Below are 26,526 nucleotides of genomic sequence, written 5' to 3'. Positions count from 1 at the left end.
GAATCAAAGTCTTGCAAAGAATTGCAATTATTCAAGGGGCGAAAGGTCCGTCGGCTTCATCAAAGGAAGTATGTTCAGTGGCCTGTGCTGGCACAGACCATCACAAACAATCGGGTCATTGGGGGGGGGACAAAAAAACGAAACAAAAACGCGGCACCGTTTCCGTCCGTCGTCTCCACCCGATCGCTGTTAATCTTCTGTCTCGCGAGACGAGCGTTGCGACGTTTCCCCGCGCGCGGCGCCAGACGCCCGACAACACCAGCTGTGACTGTGCCAGGTGGGGGCACTGCGCAGAGTTTTCAACCCGCTGAAGGCTGATTGATTATGTGGAGCCGGCGTTGACAGCACACAGTAGGTAGTCCATCTTGTTTTTCCTTCCACTGTCTGTTCCGGGTGAAAAAGCTCAGCCGGCATGCTAATAAGCTATTAATGACTGGTGCCGCGCCAGGAAATTCACCCCCTTGACTTTCTTTGGCATACCGCGCCCGGTGGACGTCACGAGCCAAAATGCGACTGACGGAGGATGCGTCTTCCTTTACTCATTAAAATCCCAGGAAGGCAGAGAAAATTTAAAGCAGAGAGTTTATCATGCGACGGTGGTCGAGTGGAAGCAGGGATTAGAAGTAGAGATGTGAAACGGGCCGTAAAAACTGAACCGAGGTTGAGGTTACTTACAACGTCTTGAGTGGGCAAAACATGTAACGTGGACGAGTGAGCACAACCAAACCACAGGCGCTACTATTGACGCACATTGTGCGTGAAATGATGGGACACGTTACACAATAAAAGCCGTCCGTGACGCAGCAAAAGCACACGATCGTAGCGTGCTAGCTAACTTCGCTATGCAGCAGGTGTTTTATTTTTTTTTACTTTTTTATTACGTATATCCATAAATTTTCTGACTCCATTTTCTTCAAAATGCTTATAGAAAGGCTTAATGAAAACTCACTGTTTGCCTTCAGCGGTCCAAATTTGCTGTCGAAATTTAATAAATAAAAGAAGAAGAATTAGAAGATAAAGAAAAAAAAAGATCACTCCAGGTAAGTGCAAATTGCAGTGTGCAGCTTGGGACAACACCACCTGCGTCGGAATGAGTTTGCCGCACTGCACCTCCTCATTTATCCAACAAGCGCAGAGCAGAGCAGAATGGTGGCCGTTCTGTCACTTCCGCACACAGATTGTTGTGTGTAAATTTGGATGCGAATGCAGCGTTGCGACCGGATTTCACACCAGGTCTGCGCGCTTGCTTGCGATGAGTCCGGACCTGCGCTTCGAACAAATTAGCCGTTTTTTGACGTGTTAGCAGTTTCCTCATTGATGTGTGCAAACCCGTGCGCTTTTATTTATCTCTGTAATGAATTATATGGTGATAATTCACAACTCCTGGCCCCCGCCGCTCAGCTTGTCGCATGCTAATGTGCGTTTTCCGCATTACATCGCAATTAGGACACTAATTACACCCGGCATTGATTTTGCCTTTGGGTGTCGTGCCGTTTATGTTGCCGTGTGTATCGTGACTCATTACATGTGTATTTAAACCTGTTAAACTCGACTCCGATCCTGAGGTAACATGACCTCAGGTTATCTTTACGCGTTTGACGCAGTTTATATTAGTTCCCGGTTTGGCCTGAGGCGGCGCTGTCCCGCTGCTGCAGTGCCGATCGCCACTCGTCCGACGCTGTTTGTGTGTATTCTATTGAGGTCATGCTGTTCTCTTTGGTCAAGGGAGGACACATGATTTGAAATGATGCTTTCAAGAACAAAATTACTGATTTTGGCTCCTACCCCCAAAACAATGACAAACTGGAGGGACGAAGAAACACATTCAGCGTGTTTCACATACGGAGTTCTTTATTATCCTGCATCATTACTTCATTATCATGAAGGAGACGCTGCCTTACTTTCCTCGATGATTTAGTGTAATTAAGAGACCTTAAGTGTTTGGCCAGAGTACCTAATTACTTAACCAGCGGATGGCGGGTCGAACATTAATCCTGAGCCAGAATCTGGCTAATCTTGCAGTCCAACACCAACCTAATATTGCACACAATGAGCTGTGCTTATTACAAGCAGAATTTAATAAGCTTCCCTGCTCACTATCAGTTGACTTCACGTCAGCTTTCCTCGCAAAGCCCAATAAACCCATTATGATATAATATTGGGCTCTGGAATAAAGGTTCTAATGAATTATTGACGGCCGATGAATTGAAGGTTTAGCCTTTGTGTTGCTCGACGTACCTTTCCCTGCTCATTCGGCAGGCTTGTTGTCAAAGGACTTGGAAAACGGGACCCGGCTTCAGAGTTGGAAGGGCTGGGCGTGTCTAAATAGAAATATTGATATCGATAAATATTGATGCTAAATATCGGAAGCATCAATACAGTGGTGAGCATTAGCATTGGATCGATACTTTCGCGATGAGATCGATACTTTTGTTTCACTAGTTGTGGAGGACCTACAACCTGACTTTATTTTTCTCAGACATCTCTGGAAAATGCACATTAAGCAAACCCACATTAAGCAACAGGAATGTGCCAGAGTGAGACAGAGCGTGCGACGTTTAGCATGCTAACGTTGACTCAGGAGCAAGCGCTCCCGGTGCCGCTGACTCAGACGTTCTCATCGCCACTCTAAATAACAAATCTGCAACTTGGAATGCGACGCTGCTTTCCAGCCTGCTCGCCGGTTCCCCGTCGCAACCCGAGCTCATTACGTCCCACGACAGCGAGCGCGAGTGTCTCGCTGACAGCAAAGCGAAGCACTTTGGTCTTTTTTTTTTTCTTTCTCGTTGGCAGCCGCCCGACTGCACGTATTTACAGTCTGGATTATTTTCCAATGTTTTTTTTTTTTTTTTTTGTTTTGTTTTTTTGGTTTGTTGTTTGCTTTGTTTTTCTTTTTTTTTCTCCGACACTCGGGGACAACGGATCGGAACTGGCGCGTGGACCACTGCAACCGAACATCAAACGCCTGGTGGCCAGCTGATGAGCACCAAGCAGAAGAGAAACACACAATTAAGAGTGAAAGATGGAGCGAGAGAGAAAAAAAATAGAAAAACTCCAAATAGCGTTTTTCCTATCTGGGCACCTGATGCCTTTAAAATCTCCCTCTGCATCTATTTTGTGCCTTTGCGCGACTCTTTAGCTGGTAAACGTTGCACAATGTTCATCAGCTGGCTGCTCATCGTTTGCTGCCTGCTGCTGGGCAGGTGGCTAACAGTGGGTGTTTGGAGAGACTTGGCTGGGAGTTTGGCGCCCGGCTGTGGCTGCGAACGGCACGGAATTCGGGGAGAGCCGGGAGACGAAGACGATGCGCAAACTTGTCTTGCCGAGTTGTGTCGATGGCGGACTTAGCCGGCGCCGACAATCCCAACATCGCTTCCCGGTCCCGGGCCCGGCCCGGTTGTACGGGCGGGGTTCTGCCGTGATGCATGTGGTTCGGGATATTCGAAGCAGTTTGAACTGTATCAGCAAAATGTAGCCATCATGTTTGATGGATGATCAAACAGCACACACACACACACACAAACACAAATACACTTGTGCAATGTACATGAGCCCTCTGCCTGAATAATTCAACATTACAGAGTTCCTCCCGTATTTGCACAAGTTGCATGTTGAGGCCCTCGCTGCCTCTTTGGAACCTCGAGTCGCGCCCCAAGACGCGGCGCCTCCTCCGTCTGGCTCGGCTGCATGGCTGCGCCTTGCTCCCACCCTCTTTCCTCGAAGCACCCTCCCCCTCCCCCGAGAGAGAGCCGCTATCTGTCTCCCCGCTGTCCCGGAGCCTCCCTCTCTCTCTCGCGCTCTCTCTGTCCGTGCCTCATCCTCGACTCTCGCCACTAAATAATTCCTTACAGAGGAAAATCTAATCAAATCCTGGCGAGTGTACAGAGAGGTGGGATGAAATGGTGTGTGCCGAGTTTTTTTTTTTTTTCAGGTTATCTCTGTGTGTGTGTGTGTGTGTGTGTGTGTGTGTGTGTGTGTGTGTGTGTGGTGCGGTGGTGGGGTGGTGGGGCGGGGGAGGGGCACAATCATCAGACAGCAACGCTGGCAGTGGGATGGAGGGATGGAGGGGGGGGTTGCAAGTGCATTAGCAGTCAGAGCACTTAGTGTGAGGAATCCATTCATTATTCATTAGCTAATTCACCATGTATAGTAATTAAAATCAGAGCCGGCTTCCAAGACGGAGCGAGCGCTGATAGACTGCCGCTCTGCCTGCGCCACATTTAACTGGGCTGTCTCTCTCTCTCTCTCTCTCTCTCTCTCTCTCGCTCGGCTCGCTCGCTCGCTCTCTCCCCCGCACCGGGCTATTCCAAATCGTGTCTTTTGTGTTTTTAAGTGTGGCAACTTTTGCTGCCAGGATGCTGTCGAGGCGCTGTGATCTCCCCGGCATGACGCCGGGAGGAGGGGGGGTGGGTGGTGGTGGGGGTGGTATCCAGAATATAAATATGCAAATGTGCAGCTTGACCTATAAATAACAAACAAAACTGTTGGCCCTTTTTATTGTGGCTTGTAAACGCGCGGGAATGGGCCCACGTTAGCGGCGCAAGTCGGCGGCAGCTACTCCAAGGAAGGTTTAAAATTCGTACTTAAATAAAAAAACATGTATATATATATATATGTATATATATATATATATATACATGTTTGTGTATAAATAAAAAGGTTGTAATTGTTTTAACAGTTTCATTCAATTCTATTCAGGCGTTACGGCGGCAGGGCGCCATTAAAGAAACAAAAAAACACTTTTATTAAATCTTTACACAGCGGTAATTAGCCAGTTAGCCGAGTGGAACAGGCCGCTGATCGTCCCCCTGTTGAGCCAGTGGGGGACAAAATGCAGCCTGTTTGAGCTGAATTTGAACAACACTGTTGCTTGCTCAGGCCCTGTAGGTGGCTGTGTGCGCGCGTGTGTGTGTGTGTGTGTGTGTGTGTGTGTGTGTGTGTGTGTGTGTGTGAGATGAGCCTTCCAAGCAGCAGCCTAATTATCTCCGAGGCAGGTGGTTTAGATCAATAGCTATAACCTCCAGCCTCTTCTTTTATTAGTACCTGTTAACTATTGGTTCAAATCTTTCCTTGTGTGTGTGTGTGTGTGTGTGTGTGTGTGCGCGCGTGTGTGTGTTTCAGAGGGACTGTGAGAGAGAAGCTGCGATTATTCAGGCTCCTCATTTATTTAGAAGACTAATCACGTTTGGGGATCAGTCGAGATTCCAAACCAGAAAATATTCCACTGAGATTTTTTTTCTTCTTCTCTTCGTTGCAATCACTGGAGCCATTAGCGGCTGCATGCGCTAATCTATAGCGTAATCGCCATTTAGCACGAAGCCAGCCCGCAGTACAGTCACTAATAAGCGTAGTAGCCCAATAAACAATTTCCCAGTGACGCCGTCCTCCGTCTGAGAACGTGCAGTCTGGAATCTTACCTGGAAAATGGAATTGCTGCTTGAGACGATGAACATTCCTGGGCGCACATTCAACTGGCTTTTAAAGGCCCAATCCGTAACATTCATCGCCACCTGGTGGCAAGAAATGGAGTCGAAAACACGTGCGTGTTTCTAGTTGTTCAAGGTCGGTGATGTTTTAGAAAAAAAAAAAAAAAAAAAAAAAGATTTTATAATTATTTTATAATATAAAGATTAACTCATAAGCAGCTGTACACACTGTGACAGCAGGTTTCCATTGTGGACGTTTCCTGACGTGTGCGAGACAAAACACGCCGATCCACATTCCAACATTCAGATTGTAAATCCATCAATCAAACCGCCGACATTCATGGCCGCCGACATTAATGGCCGGCGGCGAAGCGTCTCCCGAGCGTCCACGCGCTCCGCGCTCAAAAACCCGAAATGCCGGAGTTCGCACCGAAAAGACGCGGGTTCGCCGCCTGCCTCCGGTACCATCAGGTGCCGTGATGAAAAATATGGAACCTAATTACTGCGTCGGGGCCGCCGGCGCCTTGATATCCAGGAGGAACACGGCCCATATGTGTGGTGATGAAGACGTTGCCGCGTGCGTCGGCGTGCGCGCGTGTGTGTGTGTGAGCGCGCTCCGCCGCGCTGTCTGCGCCACACGCGCCTGACAGCGACGCTCTGTTCGCTGCGAGCTGAGGGAGGCGGAGAAAAAAAAAAAAAAAAAAGAAAGCAGAAAAGCACCTGCTGATATGTGGCGGCTCTCTTCGCTAATTCTCTAATTCCATTTGATGCCATCTTGGTTGATGATCATTTCATCAGTGAGTTTGCGCGGCTGAAACGCCTGAGACTCGGTTTCACTTTTTTTTTTTAGACTCGCGCACCCCCCCACCCCCCACCCCCCACTGGAGTTCTCACGAGTATTTACGGCTTCCAAGGTGGAGGTAATTGACAATAACGTTGCTGATTGAAATGTTTAAGATCCCTAACGAACATCTGGCGTCGAGCGTTTGAGTCCGACTTCGATTTTCCGGCTTCCGCCGTCCGGCACTTTGGAGGGAAAGAAAGAAAAAAAAAAGAAAAGAGATTGTACAATTCAAGCCGCCAATTGCATTTGGTAGATCACAGCTTTTTTTTTTGCATGAAAGAGCAACGACGATTGAGGCTCAAGGTCGTGCGAACCTTTCCCAATCTTGCGGAGGAAGTCGCTGTGTGACACTTCAACACTTGAGAACGAGGACGCTGCTGTGTCTCCGCCTCCTTTTGCCAATTTATCGTCAGCAACCCGCCAAAAAAACAACAACCACGCAAGAGCCGCATCCGCCCCGGGAGCCGACAGCAACTGCTTTTTGACTTTCCAGCACAGTGCGGCAGCACCTCGCTGTGGGGTGCCCCCTACTTCCTGCTCCCGCTCCGCTGCATCGCCGTAGCAGTTTCCTCCGCCTACAGAGATGAAGGCGGACCTGCGGCTGTGATAAGAAAGGTAAGGGCGGGTGAAAAAGAAACGAAAGAAAGAAAAAAGCCTCTAACACGTCTTACGATCAGAGCTCCCCGATTAGCCTCCGCTGAAAGGTTATTTCACTGACAGTCCTTCCCATCTTCTAATTCAACGCATGCAGCAGCCTCGCAGCAGCGGGCGAAGCCGGCGTGAAGGACCGTCGTTGAGTTGAAAAAAAAAAAAAAAAAACTCTCCTATGAAGCGGCGCCGCACTGGCAGGAAACGACTAACAAGCTTTAAATAACAGCACGCCCACGGCTAAAGCCCAGATTGTCGCGCAAATCAGTCACCTTACAGGAGGATGAAGAACTTCTCTGTGTCTCTTGCGCGGAACGAGTGCGACTGAGGGCGGATTGTCATTAAAATATTGCAAATGCCGCTCTCTCCTCCCAACGGAGACAAAAAAATGTTTGACGCTGCCACTGAAACAGCTCCAACAGATGCTACGGAAGATGCGTTCACGTAGCACTGCGAGCGCTGCACGTTCCAGCGCCCTCTGTGCGGTTTGTGCTGATCTCCTCTTGACTACCTGCCTTTGAAACCGCAAGGCCCCTCCCACTCCCGACAGGGTGTCGGCAGACAGGTCAGCGCCCTGCTGAGGACTGCTAGCTTAAACTGTACAGACAAATCGTTCTGTTTGGATTTCGGTTGGCGCAGCTCGACTTGAAACGCCGGCAATATCATACTAAAACAAACAAAAAAATAACACCAAAAACTGTCTGTCTTAAGTGCATGTTAAAAAAAAAAAAAAAAGTAGAGTTGCACTGTGCTGCGCACAAACGCTAATGGTAAAGTTAGCAGAGACAGAATTCCAATAATTCAATCTGAAATGTATGAACCGATAAAACAGTTTGGACTAAGTCGATATTATTTCTTTTTTTAAGCGCAGAGTTTCGCATGTCTCTGTGGCGTCTCTGCCTAAATTATTAACCAGGATGGGCAACGACAAGCAAAGGATGTCAGACACGACCGACCATTGTTCATTTTGCCGCGTCTCATCCAATGAATGATCTTCAATGAAGACATCAGGCCCACCGGAAAGCTGCAAGAGGATGAAAGCAGAACGGCGGACGGGACTCTTGTTGAGGTCTGAAGTCACTGTTTCGCTCATCCACTCCTCCACCACCCCCACAACCCAAAGGCCCCGCCCCTCCCTGCCGGCGAAAAAAGTAGGTTCCCTAAACCGGCCGTCCCCAACCGTTTTTGCACCACGGCTCAGTTTTTAACGTGAATAAAAAAATAATAATTTAGCGCAAGTTAATTATTCTGTCCGTGCGGCCCGGTACCAAATTACCCACGGAGCGGTACTGGTCCACGGCCCGGGGGTTGGGGACCGCTGCTCTAAACGGCCGGCGTCAAAAACTCCGGCGCCGCAACACTTCTGTTAATGTCAAAGCCAAAAAGCTGCAGTTTACGGTTCACAGGACCTTTCATATAACCTTTTTCCTCACATTTACTTCTCCCGCAAAAGTGTTATATGGTTGCTGTTTTTTTCAATCTCTCTCTCTCTCTCTCTCTCTCTCTCTCTCCCTCTCCGCTGTCTGAAATGTCACTTGCAGCAGCAGCGACTTGGCGACAGGGGGAAAAAAAAAAATAATAAATAAATAACCAAAGCAACCCCTTGCAGCTTCCTGACAGCAGCGCGCTGAGTTGGAAAATGTTGCCGTCGGAGTGGCCCAACCATCCCGCTGGGATTGAATGTTGGTGCGACTGAAGCGTGCGACAATTAACCCCTTGGACGCACTGCTGGGGGAGGAGGAGGAGGGGGGAGGAGCCGGGTGGAGCGTCGGTGATTAAAGCGGTCGCTGACGAACCTGCCTCCCCCCTAAACGACGAATGGCCTTTGCCGCGCGGAGTTTTCTCGTGTAATTCCAGGCAAGAGTGTCGGGCGCCGCCGCCGCCCTCGCCGCTGGCCGCCCTTTGGGCGGGCTGAGCACCTCTCGCCCTCAGATGCTAGAATGAGCCGGACAATTACGCATCGGTACTGCTTTATATTGCTCGTCGAAGAGGAGAAGGAAGTTTGCCGGGGGCAAAAGCAGCATGCTTTGGATGCTTAACTATTGCTTTTGTTGTTGTTGTTGTTGTTGTTGTTTTAGCGACAACTTGAGTATCAAATATCTCTAAGGGCCACAGGTGGAACATGAAGGAGAAATGTTGAAATAAAACAAGGCACTTTCTACCGCACTAACTTGTGTTTTCACGCTTGTCCGCGAAGCCCCAAAAATGAGAATTGACCGCCTTTTACTTCTGCTGCCAGGTGTTTAGAATGCGGGTGTGCGAAAAACACCTTCTGTGAATGAACCCTTCGTGATGTAATAAAGGGCAATGCCAGTTCTCCCACTTCCTTGTGTTAGCTCCACCTTTTTTAGTCCCCTTCTCAACTTGTGGAATGGCCAGCAAATGCAGGAGGTAAAACTGACCCTTTTATTGGCAGGGGGCTGCAAACAGAGGGCTAAATGCACCCCTTGCTTTACTCCCTTTGCTGCTAAGTCACCTTGGTTAGGTTTGCTCCCCTTATTGACTCCTCTGCGACACGGCATACATGCGCCACATTATTACGAGGCCCATCGAGTGTGGAGCTGCTGCCTGCTTGCCTGACTTGAGCTTCTTGAGGTGCTGAGTTGAAACACTTTAGCTGGAGGCTGCGCTATGCCCCCACGCGGGGGACAATTCAGCCCCACTAACTGCAGGGGTCAGGGTTGGAACCCCGAGGAGCCGGGGATCCCTGACCCTCCGCTCAGCCTGACGGCTGCCGAGCCTGCTCCCGCGCTCGCAGCGCAGATTGGAAGGAAACACGCCTTCAGCAGTTCTTCCGCCGACCTGCTCGAGACTGTTTTCACCGCTAGCCTCACGCTAATTCCTCCCTTCCTTCCCTCTATTGCCATTTTTCATGGCGCACCGTTGACCAGTGAGCAGCCTCGTCACACACCGTTGGATCAACGGTTCGGGGTAAGTTTTCATATGTGCGTTTGCTTGGAGCCATCTTGACGTGATTTTGTCTACGTCCGCTGGGGGGGCCGCCACCCCTAAAGTGAACCACCAGTGTAATTACCACTCTATTTTTATGAATTACTTTGCCTATTCTAGATAATTATTAAGACGGTTAGAGTTAAATCTCAGAAGGGACTCTCTGATCAACTCACATGGGCATTCTAAGTCCTCAGTGGAATTAACTCAAGGTGATACACTTACAACCCGCGTAGTGTATTACTTACAACCCCGTAGTTTTGATGTGTCGCAAGTCATGAAAAAAAATGAAAATAAGGACTTGATCTAAAGTGGCGACCCTGCTGGTGTCCATCGCTGGGGATGTCCCAGCTTGTTTCTATGTCTCCAGGAGGGGTTTTGTGAAAATTCTGCGTCCCAATTAATGAATTTCAAGTCAGTTTTGAAAACAAATTTGCCTCGAGGAGTTTGATTTTTGGGATCCAAGCAATCAAATCCCTTCACAGTTATAATTGAATTGGAACAAACATCCACATCAAATGCTAATGGACCACAAATCTGTAAGTTTAAGGGTTTAACAACCCCGTGCCGTTTTTTTTTGTTGTTTTTTTGTTTTTTTTTTAGCACTGCTTATCTAGCTTACCCCAGTATCAAAATTTCGCAGATTCTTTTTTCTTTTCTTTTTGTGCAGCTGCTGATCTGGAAAAAAAAAACAATAAGCAAAGAGCAGCAGCATTTTAGGCGGCGGCAAAGTGTTCCATCTGGATTGGAGATGCGGCGCTCTCTCTTCTCCATCAAGTGTAAAAAGTATCCATTATTTTTCCCAGACAAGCTGATAGATGCCGATCATTCGCTGAACCACATGCTTTACAAAACATTTGTCGCCGGCTAATGCCTATTGATCCCCACAAGAGAGGCAAAGTTGGGCCCCGCTGGCACGGATCCACTGGAGGAAAACAAACCACTTTGCTACTTCAAAAGGGCAAAAAAAAAACCCCAACAAAACAGAACAGAGACATATCACCCAGCTGCTGCTGCTTCCATGTTTTGTTTTTTTTGTTTTTTTTTGAGGAAGACAAAAAGTCAAATAAAAAGATTGATATTATATCAAATGAACTGATTCCATTTAAAAAAATACATCTTCATCCCCGCTAATGGTCCACCAAAAACAGTCCTGTTATGGCAAAACAGACTTTTCCAGTTCTTTGACAGGTCTATTTTGTGTCTTTGTGTTGCGTTGCCATGCCGACCAGCACGCAACAACTACGAAACAATGACAAACAACGACCAACGACCACGTTCTGCTTCACAGGCCGAGCTTTGTCGTCGCAGTGGGAGGAAGAGAAGATTCGCATTTGCAACACGGCACACGTAGAGGGCGCCGTGTGGTCCCCTTATCACCCAGCCTAGCCAATACGCCGCTAGCGCTTCCTCAAGTCTCCAAAGCGGAATATCACTCAGAGCTTCATTAACTACGTGTTACATTTCCTCTCTGTGCACGTGTCAGTGTCCCTACCTGCCGTTTGCTAATCTGACTGTACTTTAAATAGATCGCGCGACCCCAAAGCCGACATAATTGTGATGAAGACCTTCGGCCTGGGGCTCAGCCGCCGTGCAGATAAGAGCCGCCGCACCAGAACGCCCTCTGATCACCTAATGGGCAAAATCTGCCGCGAGTTGCCGACATTACCGTAATTGACGAATCCCATTGTGATCGCGGAAGGCTCCCGTTTGGCTAATGCAAATGAGGTGCGACTAAATTTGATTTTCAACTGGCAGACATATTAATCTCGTCCTGGGAGTGACGGCGCCGTATAGGTTTTTTTTCTTTTTTTTTAGTGTGACCCCCATCAAATATCACCCTGTAATAATGGGCTTATATAGTATTTACCCCGTGTGTCCTCTCTTATCAGTACTTCTGGCGTAATTTGATTTTTATAGCTGTTTCTCTGGCCGTGTCTACACTTCGTCAAAGGTCTCGAGGTTAACAAGGCTTTCTTTCATCCTGTAGAGTGTTTACACACACACACCTACACACACACACACACACACACACACTCTGTCTTGTTCTCCCTTTCTCTTTCCTCTCTCTCTCTCTCACACACACACACACACACACACACAGTTGGTTCGACATGTCGAGGTGTCTCTCTGGGCCTCCTCGCAGCGCTGCACTTTATTCTGGATATGCTCAAACAGAATACACGGAGCCGGAGGCTTCTGGAGGGGAGCCAGGCTCGTCACCTCGATTTTGGGTCATAAACGCAGCCTCCTGCCCGAGGACTGCGGGGCCTTTTAAAACAGGACTCGGCTTGATTGGACACACTTGTGTTGCCACCTCCCGACTGCTAGCAAGCCAGCTGATCACAAGGAAGCGCTCTCGACCGAGCCGCTCGCCTCTGCGGCCCCTCGTACAGTCGGCGGGATCTTGCAGCGACCGTGTTTTATTTTTACTGCCGCCGCCGCCGTCTGAGGGCGAGACGGCTGAAAGGACACGCGGCCAAAAAAAATACTCCGAGAGGAAAGATGTAAGCATTTAAAGGGGTCTATCGGTGTGAAAAAAAATGAATTCTAAAAAGATAAATCCACAACATACAATTGTCGTGTTTGTATTTGTTGATTTTAAGGGTGCCGGAAATGTGCACCTGCCATCATCCACGACGATCTCGCTTATCTTCACCCTGAGATTCCAGCAGTCAGTGCTATCAAAAAAAAAAGGGGATTAGCATTACCAATTTTTGCTTTGTGACCATTAGATGCTGCCAAATCTGACACACTGAATCTTTAAACAGGAATCACAGTAGCACGTTCAGTGTCGAATGGTAAACACGCACCCCCTCCCCTTCCGAAGAGAAATAATGCAAAAATTGCCGGTGTTTCCAGTGAAACTTGGGTTTATCAGTCCCCGTGCATTTCGCGCATGCAGCCGAGCTCACACTGGTGTTTTCAACGCCTAATTTGTTCATGAATAATACAACGTGAACCATTTGGCTCATGAATATGAAATAGATGGAACCACAGGCTCTCCCTATAATCAACAGTCGACACACACAGTCCGCGGCCCGGCTCCCTCCGCTCTGCCGCAGCGCTTCCCTCCACTACATTTAACCAATCGCCGGCGATCGCAGCCCCGGCAGAGCGCTAGCGTCGCTGCAAACTGCCCGTGAATAACGCGCTGGTCGTCCCGTTGACGTCGATTCTCCACCCAAACGCCGACTTTTGCCCCCCTCGCGACTGCGTTGGTTTCGTCGGACAAACGGGCGCCGGGGGAGCAGCCGCGCGACGTGACGCAGAGCCGAGCGGCTGCCGCACCAAAAGCGTCTCCGGCCCGAAGCCTCCTGGCTCGCATCCAGCGCTGCCATATGCCCTTTAGCCAAGGCTGCCTTGCTACATGTTAAATGACGCATGATGATGATGACGACGACGACGACGATGATGATAATGATGATGCAGAGTCTACATATCATCGCCGCCCAAAAAAAATGAAAAAGAAAAACATGACCGGAGGGTCCCGGTGGATGAAGCGGAGAATAAAGATGACGCTTGTCTGGCTCAAATCAACTGTGCAGCCGAGTCAAATGTTCCACTGTGCAGCGCTGCTGCTGCTGAGGAGGAAACGCTGAGATCCTCCCCTTTAAACAGCTGAATTGTGGCTGAAATGGTTTATTGATTTTTTTTTTTTTTGTTCCCCCCTCTGTTCTGTTGTTTAAAAGACTTTTAGAGTGCGTGTTTGGACAAAGGGCCCCATTTTATATCTGGTTGCTTGTTTCTAGACTCCAGTGGAAAAACGATTAATCTACCCAGAAAATGGCACCTTTGTTGGATCCCGCCGCACGTTTGGACGGGTACGCGGAGGGCGGGGCCTCCACCTGACGAGAGGTTTAGTCACTATGCCTAGAAGGGTGTCGGTGCCCGTAGTGACGATGCACAAAAGAAAATCAGTAGAGTAATACTAGTAGGAATTCCATGTACACATTTACATAGTTTACGTAACCTGTTGGAAATGTTCAGAGTATGTGTACAACTACATGAACGCAATTCATAACATACTGTTTTCCACTGTACATCAGTTCGCACCAACAGTGACAGGCTTCATTTATTCCCCCGCTCGAGTTCAATTTATTTTACAATTGTAAATATAGTGTTTTTTTTCCTCTCCTGAAAATAAATGGAACGCCACCAGGTACCAACTGGCGGGAATGTGGTGGCGCAGGGATGGGTCATTATCCCAACTGATGCTGATACTTTGCTTGTTAGAATCACCGCTGCTCAGGTGTTGGGGAAGGTTATTCAAGAGGCAGCAGTGCCTCCTCCGACTCTATTAACTGGCCCCTTTGTCACAGTCATTACCGAGGTGTGAACAAGACAAAGACCTGCTACTCCCCCTCACTTTGCGTCTGTGTCTCCTGCCTGGATAATGAAGTCAAACATGGCGGGTGCCAGTCAGATTAGCTTGCGAAATTTAGCTTTGTTGATACATTACCCGGGAAATACATTTATTTATTTACCGTCATTTACATGCCAGTGGGGGAAAAAAAAAATACAATAGTCGTGAATGCACAGGCCTAAATATTAAAAATAACAAATGACTGAAAATAAATGAATAACATGAAGCCTTAATTGTCGCAAACAGGAAATAGCAACACAACAACATATACACATACATACACGTACAGTATATAGGTGGAACTCCGGATGGAATTTAGCGGCAAGCTAACTCCAGAATATTTACATGTTTAGAGTACTCTGTATTGTTAACATGTCCATGAATGTACATTTGTCCCATCCGAATAAACAATAAACTAAACTAAACTATATATGTATGTATATATTTACTGTAATCAACCCGTTGTGATGTCACAAAGGGCAGTCGCAACTCCACTCGTGTTGGCGCACCGCCGCCGCTTTCTGAGACCGCCTTGTCTTGGTGTGGAAGGTCCAACACAGCTTTTCAGTTTTAGGAGGAAGTTAAAAGTCAGGCTGTAAACACAGGGCTAAACATGTTTCTGTTTTCTGGCGACTCCGCTATAGTCTGGTCTTAGAGTTTCCACCAACTCAAACAATGACACTCCGCGGCGGAAAACAAAGATGCTCAGCAGTCAAACGTCAGCGCCGGGCGAGCAGAGAAGAAGAAGATGTTCCCACAGACTTGTTAAAGCTCTGATAAACAATGTGGCTGAAGACGGAGGGTGCGTGTGAAGGGGGTTACACGTTGCAGAGGCGACTCTCGGCTGCCCTCGCCTTTACACGTTTCCCCTCTCAGTTTCGTCGCGTTTGGCTATTGGCACCAGTGGCTGGTTCCAGCGGCCAATTAAACCAGTCTGAAGATGCGTCCCAGCAAGCGGCGTTGCCCAAGCACGAATACAGCAGAGATGGTTCTCACTCTCGCACCCAATCCGAAGGCGTTCCCTTCCTCGCGTCACGTCTGAGACGCTTCCCGGCGAGCGGCAAGGTCGCAAATGTGCGAAACGCTCGTTGAGGACGCGCCAGCCGAGTGAGCTGCCGGGAGACGAGCTGTACATCCATATGTGGGGGGATTGAATAAATAGGGGAGGAAAAGTTGAGGGGGAGGGTGGTGGCGGGGGAAATTGAAGGGGGAGGGGGGCACGGGCGAGATAGAGACTCATCACGACAGTCATCACTTTAGCTATTATCCGTAATTCTCTAAGGGAATATCCGAGTGAGGCGGAGTAAATTCGAGGTTGATAAGCAGACAATGAGATTTGGCCGGGTTTTGCGGCAAAGCCTTTTCAAGGGCTCGCTTTTCACCTACAGTGGGTCTGAAGTCGGAGCTTCAAATGGTGGGAGGGGGATGGGACGGCAACTCGCACTGCCCTCACTTTAGCCAGATTCATTTTGAGGGCCGGCGATGTGCAAACACGGGCCGCCTGTGGCCTCTCTCAGGGTTAAGATTTGATTCTCTCGCCTCGGCCGTCTTTCTCTAAATAGCAATATGGGATAAACCGTCCCGAAAAAAAGATAGCGGGGGGGGGAAGAAAAAAAAAGGAAAGCAAGGCTGTGGACAATCCCCCAGGAAGTTCCGCGGTGGTGTCAAATCGCAGAGCTGTGATTGTGGGAAGAGCAGCGGAGAGTTTTGTTTCACGAGGGGTAAAAAAAAAATGGGGGTAATTACGTGCAAGCGATGTCGCGCCAAGACTAGCGGCACAGCTCGAGGGAGGCGCACGTCTGTCGGTTGGCCGGCTCAGCGCTTCACGCAGCTCCAGTTGAGGTGGAACTTTGTGTTCTTCACACTCACTGGCCGGGTCTGAGCCACCTTGTTGCCGTGCGTGGACAAGGTTGATGAAAAACAGTCAAAACCCCCAATCTTAAAATAAAAAATAATAAAAATTAATACAAAATTTGCCATTCTCACCGGTGGTCGTTCCCAACTGTGCAACACGGGGAAATGGAAACCCAAGTGCGTGAATGTGCTTGCTCAATTGCAACGACTCCAACCTGACTGGAGCTCAGATACTGATTTCTCACATACTACAAATGTTGCATATGCATTAAAGGTCTAGTGTGTAAAAATTTGGCCTAATTTGTGATTGTTATATCGGTAAAAGCTAAATCTATTGCCTGTAAATTTACTAATAAAAGTGTATATTCACAGTGCAATGAAAGTCATTTGGTTTTCCTACCCATAGAACGGTTCTTATTTATATGCAAGAATATACATAGAGCCAGGGTCTTACGCTATGTATTCTATGGTGACAATCCAGCCGCCTGACAGTGTGCTTTGTATTTACGGTGAACACTTGCGTCCTCAAATAAACCAACGAAGAAGAAGGCGAATGAGATATCAAGGTTTGTGTGCGCTGGCCATTGTAGTTCACTGGCAAGCCTGGGAGAGGGAGTGTCAGGGAACGATCGTGGCTATCTAACATCTAACCTCTAGATGGCACAATTGCAGACACTGTACTTTTAAATGGATTCTCATTTTTATATAAATTCTTTTTTATCGCAGCATGTACGCCGCAAAGCGTTCGTGCCCGGTTGGATTTCATTTCCTTGACCGTTGACTTGTTTTGTGCGGCTGCTCACTGGGAGTGAAAAAGGTGAATGCAGCGGAGTGGACCGGGTCTATTTTGAAAAGATCAGATGTCATGCGGTTTGCGCTGTCCACGTACGCAAACCGAATCTGGCCGAATCTGGCCAGCAAACCGATGGCATTCAGGGCCACTTGTGTCCGCGAGACAAATGGAGCCGCAGCAAACGGTAAAAGCTATTTGACAGTCAATCAATTGTCAACGCAACTCGGCAAATGCAGTTTTCTTTTTGTTGTTGTTTTTTTTTTTTTTTTTTTTCTTAGGAGGAGGAAGCCTCAGTCACAGCATCAGTTTTGCGGCAACCCAGGAATGAGACTCATTACTGCCTTTAAAGGTCCCCTGATGATGAATCGGAGGATGAAATATTGGCTTCTGCAATCAATCTGCCTTTCTTCAGAGCTACCAAGAGGCTGTAATTTCAGGATTAAAGGGTTTGGAGATGACAGATCTGCAATTTACGAGAGACAGTTAAAAGCATGTTTCCAGTTATTAGCACCACTAGAAACATAGATTATTTCTTTCGCAATCTGTATATTGTTCTGAATGCTAACGGTTTGATTTGTGTCGCTCAGTGATCTGCTGGATGGAAGTCTGACGTCAGTTCCTCAGTTCTTTTGGCAAAACCAAATGACGTCTTTGTGGCGGGCTGAGAGAATCGTAAGCAGCTGCGCAGGCTCCTAAAGGCTAAACTGTTTATTTACCATAACAGCCAGAGGTTAATTAAACTGGGGCCGTCCAGGTCCGGTGGAGCCACAGGTGAGACGTGTGGTCAGCCCACTCTGATTTTAGAGCGGCAGGCTCTGAAATTAAAAAGTGAATCTCGGGAGGTGTTAGTCACACGGTGGCAAACATTAAGCCTCTGCAGCAACAACAGGCTATTCATGTCCTGGAAACCCGACGCCTGTGCCAGACGGACTGTCAGGAGCTCAGTAGTTAGCGCTGGACTCCCTTTAAAACCAGACTAAAAGGGAAGCTGACGCTATAGGTACCCCCATGTTGCCTCCACTTTAGTGGAAAATTGGAACAATTCTGAGCATATATTGCTTCCACTGGGGCACTTTTAGTTGCATTTAATTAAATTTCGAGTTAATTAGCCCGAGGATGAAACCGCTGTTCATTAGGAGAGTTCATCACTCTTGCCAGCTGGGACGCCTTTGTACGTTAAAACTGGCCTTCGAAAACAATCAAAGTATATTATCATAAATTGCATTATATATCCTCTTGATGGACTGCTTTTAATCACCTTCCATTATTTGAAAAACAACTTCAGACGTCTGCCAACATGGAGAAAATGTGCATTAAAATCATATCAGCGTATCAACACGCTGGGCGGTCAAACATATTTCGACTCAGCTGGCTTCTTGTTAAAGGGGGCAAGTTGCCCCAGAGGGAGCGCTTGTGCAAAGCAGAAATTTCAAGAGTAAATTGTTTGACTGCAGTAACAATAAAAAAAAAAAATCAGCTATAAAAAAACAAACAAACAAACAAAGACGGCGACATGCGTTGACTGGAATGATTCCCACGAGGCTCCGTCTCAGTAGCGTTTTTTTTCCGCCCGTGCACTCTGAAGGAAAGACTTTGCAGGTGCTGAGGCAAGTGAAGCCGTTGTATAAAAACCATAATTGCCTTAAGGACATTGTTGACTGTGATTATGCATTCTTAGAAACAGTGGGCGGCAACTCACCCCGTTGGACCGTTGCGCCTTGTAATTGCGGAGAAATGATGTTGATTGCGGGTGTTATCGTCGAGCCCAGTCGAACGTGTGTGTCTGTGTGTGTGTGTCTGTGTGTGTGTGTGTGTGTGTGTGTTGGCTTTTGTGAAAGACCAAAAAAAAAGCAAAAAGAAAAGAAGAGAAAAAAAAATCCATAAAGGGCAAGACGGCATTTGCGGAGAGCGGCGGGGTGCTGAAGCGGCAGAAAGGCTGCGCTGCTGTGGGAGGCTGTGGCCGGAGCTGACGGCTGGTTCCTGCCTGAGGCCACCACACACACACACACACACACACACACACAGAACAGATGGTGAAATGCAGCACCAGTGGCTGCAAGTCAGCGGACTCGCCATTAGAAACGTTTCTGCCGTGAATTCTGATTTCTTTGTGCCTTTCTTTGCTTTTTATTTTTATTTCAATTGGCCACCGAGTGGCGCCGAGCCGCGGTGAGTCAGAGGGCGCCAACAAGAACCCGGCCCCTCGCCAAACGTCACCACGTTTGTTAAAGTTTGTTGATGTTAGCGGCGCGGACTTGTGAATGACACAGAGTGGGATTGGCCCAATAATCTCCTTTCTGTCGCACAAAGGCGAAATTTAAGCCGCCGCCGCCGCCGCCACAGTGAATGCTAAGTCACCGCCTGCCGTTCATCGGACTCGTTCACAGGCGAGCGGCTTCGGCTCGTTCAGACGGCCCCCGTCTCTCGACTCGACACAAACACGTGTTTCGCGGAGGTACTAGTGGAAGGATACGGAGCGCTATCTGTCAAAATAGAGCCGCCCGGCGCTCGCTCTAATCTCCGGCATCCGACATCCTACAGAGTGGCAAACGGTTTGTCTACAGGAAGGTGGGGAGGAGCAAAAAAAAAAAAAAACTTACCATAACAAGATTTTATTCATTTATTTGTTTGTTTATTTATTGAGTATGTTGGGATTACTCCTTAAAAGTAATCCAACTACAGATTACTGATTGCTTGTTTAAAAGGTAATCCAATTACTTCTTCAGCTACTTTGTTTCATAAGTAATCAATTACTAATTACTAAAGAATTTTATTAAAAAAGAAAAAGTGACAGTTGAGAATGTCTTGTTTCCTGCACATAACGTACAACGAACAACAACATTCTTAATAATGTTACAACATAAATGTAAATGTATAAATAATGTTAGCTACAAACGCAATCGCTGTTTTTTTTCTCGCACGTTTGCATCATCAATTGGCGACATTATTGTTTTTGGTTGTTCAGACATTTTGTGGACAATAAGACATTCTTAGCTTGCTAAATATTTCAGAAAAGTAACGGAATTGTTACTTGATAAAGTAGCTATGATATAATTACCAGTTTTGCAGCAGTAATACCGTGACATTACTCCAGTACTAAAAAAGTAGTTCAATTACAGTAGTGATTTACTTAGTAGTAGATTACTCGCCAACACTATTTATTTTTACATGCAGGCCAGGGGGAGCTTGCTACTTGTTGTTGTTGTTGTTTTTTTTTTTAAATATATATATATAACCTCCCTACTTTCTCCAGACAGAAGCTCAGCCAGAATTTATCGCCACTCCACTCACCAATCCTCATATCACACTGTTGGTAGGATGGAGAAGGATGCCGAAGGCCAAGGCTGCGATATAAATTAATGGAACGACAAAATAGTGTTGGGGCGTATTGTGAGGCATATGCCTCTGGAAAAAATAAAAATAAATAAATAAATCAAATTGATAAATAAATAAATAAATAAAAAGACCCTGACTGCCCCCATCAATTGCCAGAGGCCTAAGTGCAACGGAGAGGACGGCTGTATGAAAATGAATCAGCGTTTTCTGGCCGATGACAGCTTGACACGCAGGAGCTTTCACAAGCGAGCAGTCATCCACCACGGGACGTCGTTTAGTTAACGCCCTGCCCCCTCCCCCCACCTTTCCACCCTCTCAAACACCTCCGTTATACAAGGGATTTGGGCTCGTCGACGGGTCACTCGCTGGCTCACTTGCGTATGAAAAGAATCTGCCCGCCACCCTCAACACGCCGAGGTCAACTTTCAGTTGGTCTACGAGCAGCCACGCGGTATACTGTGCGCATTGGCCCATTGGCCTGATCTGTCTTACGTTTGCAAGAATGTCTCTGGCAATTTGATATTCATGTAGGATATTTCAATATTAAATGTAGACACCGTGTATTGCATCAAAGTCTGTACTGTAGAACAATCCAAGTTTTTTTACTCGATTCGCAGTATCATTTTTTGACACTTGAAGTTTTTGATTATGCACAGGTGGCTGACGGGTGATGAGCGTAAGTGATGACAGAAAGCCAAGCAAGGATGATAACAGTGTGAGGAAATATGGTGAACAATACAGCAACAGGCGTCACTTTTCATGTTACACAACTGCCGACGAAACAAAATACGACTCCTGATCCCAGCGCCCGCATCGACTCTTTATTGTCATCTGTGGACAAATGAGCAACTATCCAGGTTTTCCGTGTCTCGTACACTGAACGCGATGGACAAACAATACGTAGTTAACCAACCCCTCCAGGAGAGGGTGCCGTTGCCCTGATGTTTAGAGCCAGCACTGCGGAAGTGATTCTATTATTTTAAAACAACAAACAAACTGCCCAGCTCTGTGGACTGTTTCCAACTTTCTGAGACCAACTCGGCCACAATCACTTCCATGACTTTGCAGCTACCTTGAGCTTCAGTAGCAAGTCACCGATAAATCAATGAATACATCGCCGTTAAGCGGAAAGAAAACCATGCTAATATATTGGTTGCAGGTCTCCACTGGAATCCGATCGCTACTCGTCTCAATCGCGCTGGTTTGCCTTGAGGTGGCCATCTTTGCCACCTTGCGACCGATATGACACGAGGACGTGAAAATGTATAACATCTAAATAGTCATTGTAAAACACAGCTCAGTTATGACCATAAAACTGCAATGCTGCTGTAAGAGATGTGGACCTTGAAGCGAACAATGAATCTGATACCGATTTAACTTGCATCCATGTATCTTCTGGTTGTCACAGCGCACAGAAGACGCAGACGTGGCACCAAAGGTTTTGTGTGACAGCGGTTATTTGGGGGAGAGATTCATTTGTGGGTCAGATATTAATAGACGTTGAGACTGTGGCACATAATTAAAGATTGTGACGTGGTGTGTCCGTGAGATGACACTGTATCTGTCTGGCAACCGACATGTTGACTGTCCCTTAAGCATGACTCACATAATGAAAGGAAACAAACTGTGTATAGACCGCCCCATTATTTACACAAGGCTCCAGAGGGAAAAAATAAAAAAGCAGGTCACTCCATGCAGATAAACCTGGGCACCTTGTCACAATAAATTCAGAAATATTAGGTTGGGGAGGAAGAAGACATTGTGAGCTTTTGGAACACAAAAACAGGTTGTCGCCATGCTTCAATGGATGGTTAGATGAGTCACTGTGTTGTGCTGCAGTTGATGGACTTCACGTGTGTCTGGCATGAAAAAAAATCAACTCTTCCCGAGCCCCCCCACCCAACAGTGAAGGCTCGTGTCAGGACTGTTCCACTGAGTGCCTCTGGCATAATTTAGCACTTGGTCATTTGGCAGGTAGATCACGGCTGTCAGGGTGTTTCTGTCCCTCATCTTGTGCAATTTCATTTTCAGAAGAGAAGATAACCTGATTTTCAAAGGGGGGGAGGGCAGGGGGGGGTCTATGTGTCTTTTTATACATTGAAATTTGGTTAGCGTGGAGTTCCGGGCTTAACTGGCACAGTCCAGGTGGCACCTGGTGACCCAATGCCCTGCTGAGATACTTTCTAGCATGTGGCCTTAATTTATATGCAGTCCCACGTCAATCATAGTGAACTGAAATATTCCAGGCCTGGAAGAGAATGCACTTGAGATTTAACTGAATCTTCCTGAAAAAAAAACAAACAGCTGTATATACTCACATTAATTGCGGCTTTTGCAATGAATTAATCATAATTAATCATATTTTAATCGCATAACAATATTTGAGTTGGCGACAGAGGTGGGAAGTAACAAAGCACAAATGTGTTGCTGGACCTATGTCGATTTTTCAGGTATCTGTGTTTTACTTGCATACTTCTTTTTCTGAACATCCCTGTTACCTTTGTGGTTAGTATTTTAGTATCTCTGGTGCTCATAGTAGCTGCGACTTGTTTCGCATTTATATGGTACCGGAGGCTTCAAATACTGCGGTGCAATGCAAACTCGTTGTAGCGCCATCCGCAGAACAGCGCTCTTATCCAGGCTTCCATCCCACTGTTTTTTTTAAAAATGTAAATTTCCCATCCACCGAGCCTAGCAAGGTGGCGTTATCATTGTCACCATCACGTTTGTTGTTAACACAGGTAACCTGCTAGCCCGACTACTACTACTACTACTACGGCTTCCGCTTGTTTGACGTCACTCGAGTGCGTCGCTATAATCCTTATTGCCAGAAACACGTGCAAGTGTTCCGTGCTGTCTAGAGTATAAAACAAAATGCAATCTTTTTTTTAATGCCATGATTTTTTTTTTTGTGCGTTAATTATCGGATGAAAGCAATAAAGTCCCGGCCCGAAAAAAACGATATATATATATATATCTTGCCGGTTTTGTTTAATTTTTAAAGGAGCAACAGGAGGCAACCACCCTCTGAACCTTTCTAATTAACAGAACACATTGGCAGAAATCTCTGCAATTGTTTTTCACATCTGCACGCGCTGTTTCCAATTACCAGCTCTCCTGCAGAAAACGGCTGAATTCTGAATTTCGCTCTGCCGCTGAGCACCGACGGATTCAGTCCTGGACGCCACGTCCTTCCGCCCGTCCGTCTCAGGGGCAAATTGCGGAAGATTTCTTGGAGACAGCAACTGCCAAAGCCACGCGTCGGAGGGGCAAAAGTGTTCAGGTTTAATTGAAATGACTTTGGCTGCTGCAGCGGCCGGCGGCAGCAGCAGCAGCAGCAGCAGCACATTTCAGATGCGATGCCTGTTCCAAAACGCAGCTCGCTCTACCCACTTTCAGCCAACACGCGGGTATTTTCAGCATCAGGGCATTTGAGCACCTCCCACTGATGGACAGCTCCTATAGTCACGTCGCGGAAACGAGGCTGAAGACTGTTTTTTCTTGGTGCAATCAATGTTTCTTTTCTTTATATTTTGCAGCCATTCAGGTTCGACAACGTACAAGCATTAGACATTGGAGACTGGAGGAAGGGTGGGTGTGGTGGTGGTGGTGGGGGGTGGCTGCTAGTAAAACGTGTATGAGGTGTGGAAGGAGTGCATGCTGGGAGCTCGACCTGAGGCGACGTCTATGTGTGTGTTTCGTGTTTTGTTGTTTTTTTTTTTGGCCACGTTCAAACTCCCAGCGCTTTCCATGCGGGCCACGCCGAGCCCCAAGCCGGCCAATCGGGCAGCTCCTTTTGCTGCAAACGTGTATAAGCCTGAGAATACCTGAACTGAATTTGAATTACCATATGACGTAGGGGCCCCCGCTTCTCTCCAGCAGCAGTGTCCTGTCGGCTACGGGCTGCCGTGCACCACACAGTCTGCGCCGGCGGCGAGCCTCGACAAGAAGTGTGGAATGTGTTGCACCAGCTGCCTCCCACCTCCACCTCCTCCACCTCCACCAGCAGCACCAGCAGCACACCTCCTCAACTACCCTTCTGTCCCCATCCATCCTCATCTCCATCTCTCTCTCTCTCTCTCTAAATATATCCTACACACGTCCAGTCAAGGCGCCCTGACACACACACACACACACACACACAAGCAACAGACTGCGACAGTGATCACAGCCTAAAAAAAAAGAAGAAGCAGGACCTGCGGTGGGGGTTTTTTAAAAAAAGTGTGATTCCTTCCGTTTGAGTGGCCGAGCCCGAGCGTAAATCTCGGACTAAACGGCGATGACTAATCGGTGTACGTGGGAACAGCAGCACCTCTCGCGCGCGCACACATACACACACACACACACACACACACACACACACACACACACACACACACACACACACACACACACACATGAGGCTTCAATCGGGACCGGAATCGGCTGAATACTTACGCATTTTCTCGAATAAATGGGAGCGGGCTGGCGAGCAGAGTGGGCAGTGGAAGCGGCGGGAGGGCCGTTCGCAACATTTGCGGCGCGACCGAGGCTCAAATCTCCATGAGAATAAAGGTGGTAGTGGTGAGGGAGGGGGGTCCTGGTGGTGGTGGTGGTGGTGGGGGGGGGTTCTTGCTTCGGATCCGGGGAGCTGCTGCAGTCCGCGTTCCCTCTCTCTCTCTCTCGCTCCCTCTCTCTCTCACGATCACAAGTCAAGATGCGAAAAATGCCAAACATGTAGAAAGAAGAGTTTGCGCGCGGACGTGCGGCGCGCCGCCACCATTCTCCTGGATGTGGTGATGATGGAGGGAACCTCGAAGAGAAGCAGCGGTTTAAGAAAAACGGTGAAGAAGAAAAAAACAACCCTGGAGATATTCCTGTGGACTGAGGAGGAGGAAATCCTGCAGAGTTTTTGACGGTGGTGGAGGTGGAAGAGGAGGAGGGGGGTTGGTTCGAGTCTGTAAAAAGGCCTCCTGTCTCCCACCAAAGCCAGCCAGTCCGAACGGATCCCAGCGGTGCGTAAATCACATAAAGCCAAAGGCAAACTTAAAAGAATAAATAAATAAATAAAAGAAAGAACCTTCCGTCTTCTTTGGAATTCACGGTGCTTTTCTCGCGTGGATCATCCCCCTCTCGCACCCCCTCCCCTCTATTCCTTCTTTCAAACAAATACACGAGCTCACTGGACATCCACGACAATTAACAATTAGCCAATCAATGCCTTGTTGATCAGGTCAGCGAGCAGAAGGGGGGGAAAAAGAAAGGAAAAGGGAAGAGCACGAGGGCGCCTATTGGATCGCATTAAGGGTATCCGTCCCACTGCAACCGTCACACGCGTCGCGTCGGGACGAGCGGGTTGCCACGGGCTGCTGTGAAGAACCGCGCGCCGCTTCCCGTCAAGCGGCAATCCGGCGTATCGATTATATAAGCGCACCTTTTCGGTTTAAGAAAAAATAAAAAATAAAAAAAATACGCGGCGTCAAGGAGAGACCGTCCGGTGCGCGCGGCGTGGAAGCGGCGGCAGCAGCATCGTCTCCATCCTCCTCCTTCTCCTCCTCGTCTTCCTCCTCCTCGTCCTCGTCGTCGTCGTCCGCCGCTGCGTGTTGCAAAAAAAAAATAAAAGCACGAGGCTTTTCTCGCCACCGGCTCCTAATGGTTCCGCCGCTCGCTGCAGTCCATGACTTGAATAGCGAGCACGTTTGAAATCACGGTCTCCACAGGCGTAAGATCCGGCGTGCGCGTGCACGAAGGCGCTCGCCGAGCGCGTGCGTGTGAGTGCGCGCGCTCCCGCCGCCCGCGTGTTGGCGCTTTGTGTGTGTGTGTGTGTAAGGTGGAGCGCGTGCGTGGGCGTGAGCGTGCCCCCCCGCTATTGGCCCCGGGGAGCACTTTTAACTTTGACCGCATGCGCCCCGCCCGCTCGCGCTCCCGCCCGTCCGCGCCATTTAAAATCGCCCAGCGGTCGTTAATTATCAGGGATCAATAGCATTAACGGCGCAAAGCCCCCCGGATCCGATGTCTATTCCCGCGCCCGCGCGCACGAGAGAGAGAGGGGGAGAGGGAGAGAGCGCACGGGCGCGCGCGAGCACGTGCGGCTCCATTGTCGATGAGGTATGGTTGCCACCTACAGGCGTTTCTGTACCCGTCCAGTCATCCACCCCCTTCCCCAACCACCCACCCACACCACACACACACACACACACACACACACACACACCACACCACACCACACACACACACACACACACCCGCACACACGCAAACGCCTTCCACCACCACCAGCAAAAAAAAAAAAAAAAAAAAGTCAGATAATTTCTCCCATCTATCTTTCAAG

The 26,526-nt window shown here is 48.1% G+C and overlaps 1 protein-coding gene across 1 annotated transcript in view; it reads right to left on the bottom strand.

Moving 5' to 3' along the window:
- Nucleotides 1-26,225, bottom strand: part of lrrc4cb (leucine rich repeat containing 4C, genome duplicate b) — a 43,656-nt gene extending 17,431 nt beyond the window's left edge. Inside the window, exon 1 of the mRNA XM_076018016.1 lies at nt 24,654-26,225. The gene's annotated coding sequence lies outside the window, so the exon portion shown is untranslated. The remainder of the gene's footprint in view (nt 1-24,653) is intronic.
- Between the last annotated feature and the right edge of the window lie 301 nt (nt 26,226-26,526).

The sequence above is a fragment of the Nelusetta ayraudi genome, unplaced genomic scaffold, assembly GCF_046127955.1.
Source record: "Nelusetta ayraudi isolate G7.1 ecotype Tasmania unplaced genomic scaffold, CSIRO-AGI_Nayr_v1 ptg000002l, whole genome shotgun sequence".
NCBI lineage: Eukaryota > Metazoa > Chordata > Actinopteri > Tetraodontiformes > Monacanthidae > Nelusetta > Nelusetta ayraudi.
This window is presented reverse-complemented; position numbering and strand designations above follow the sequence as displayed.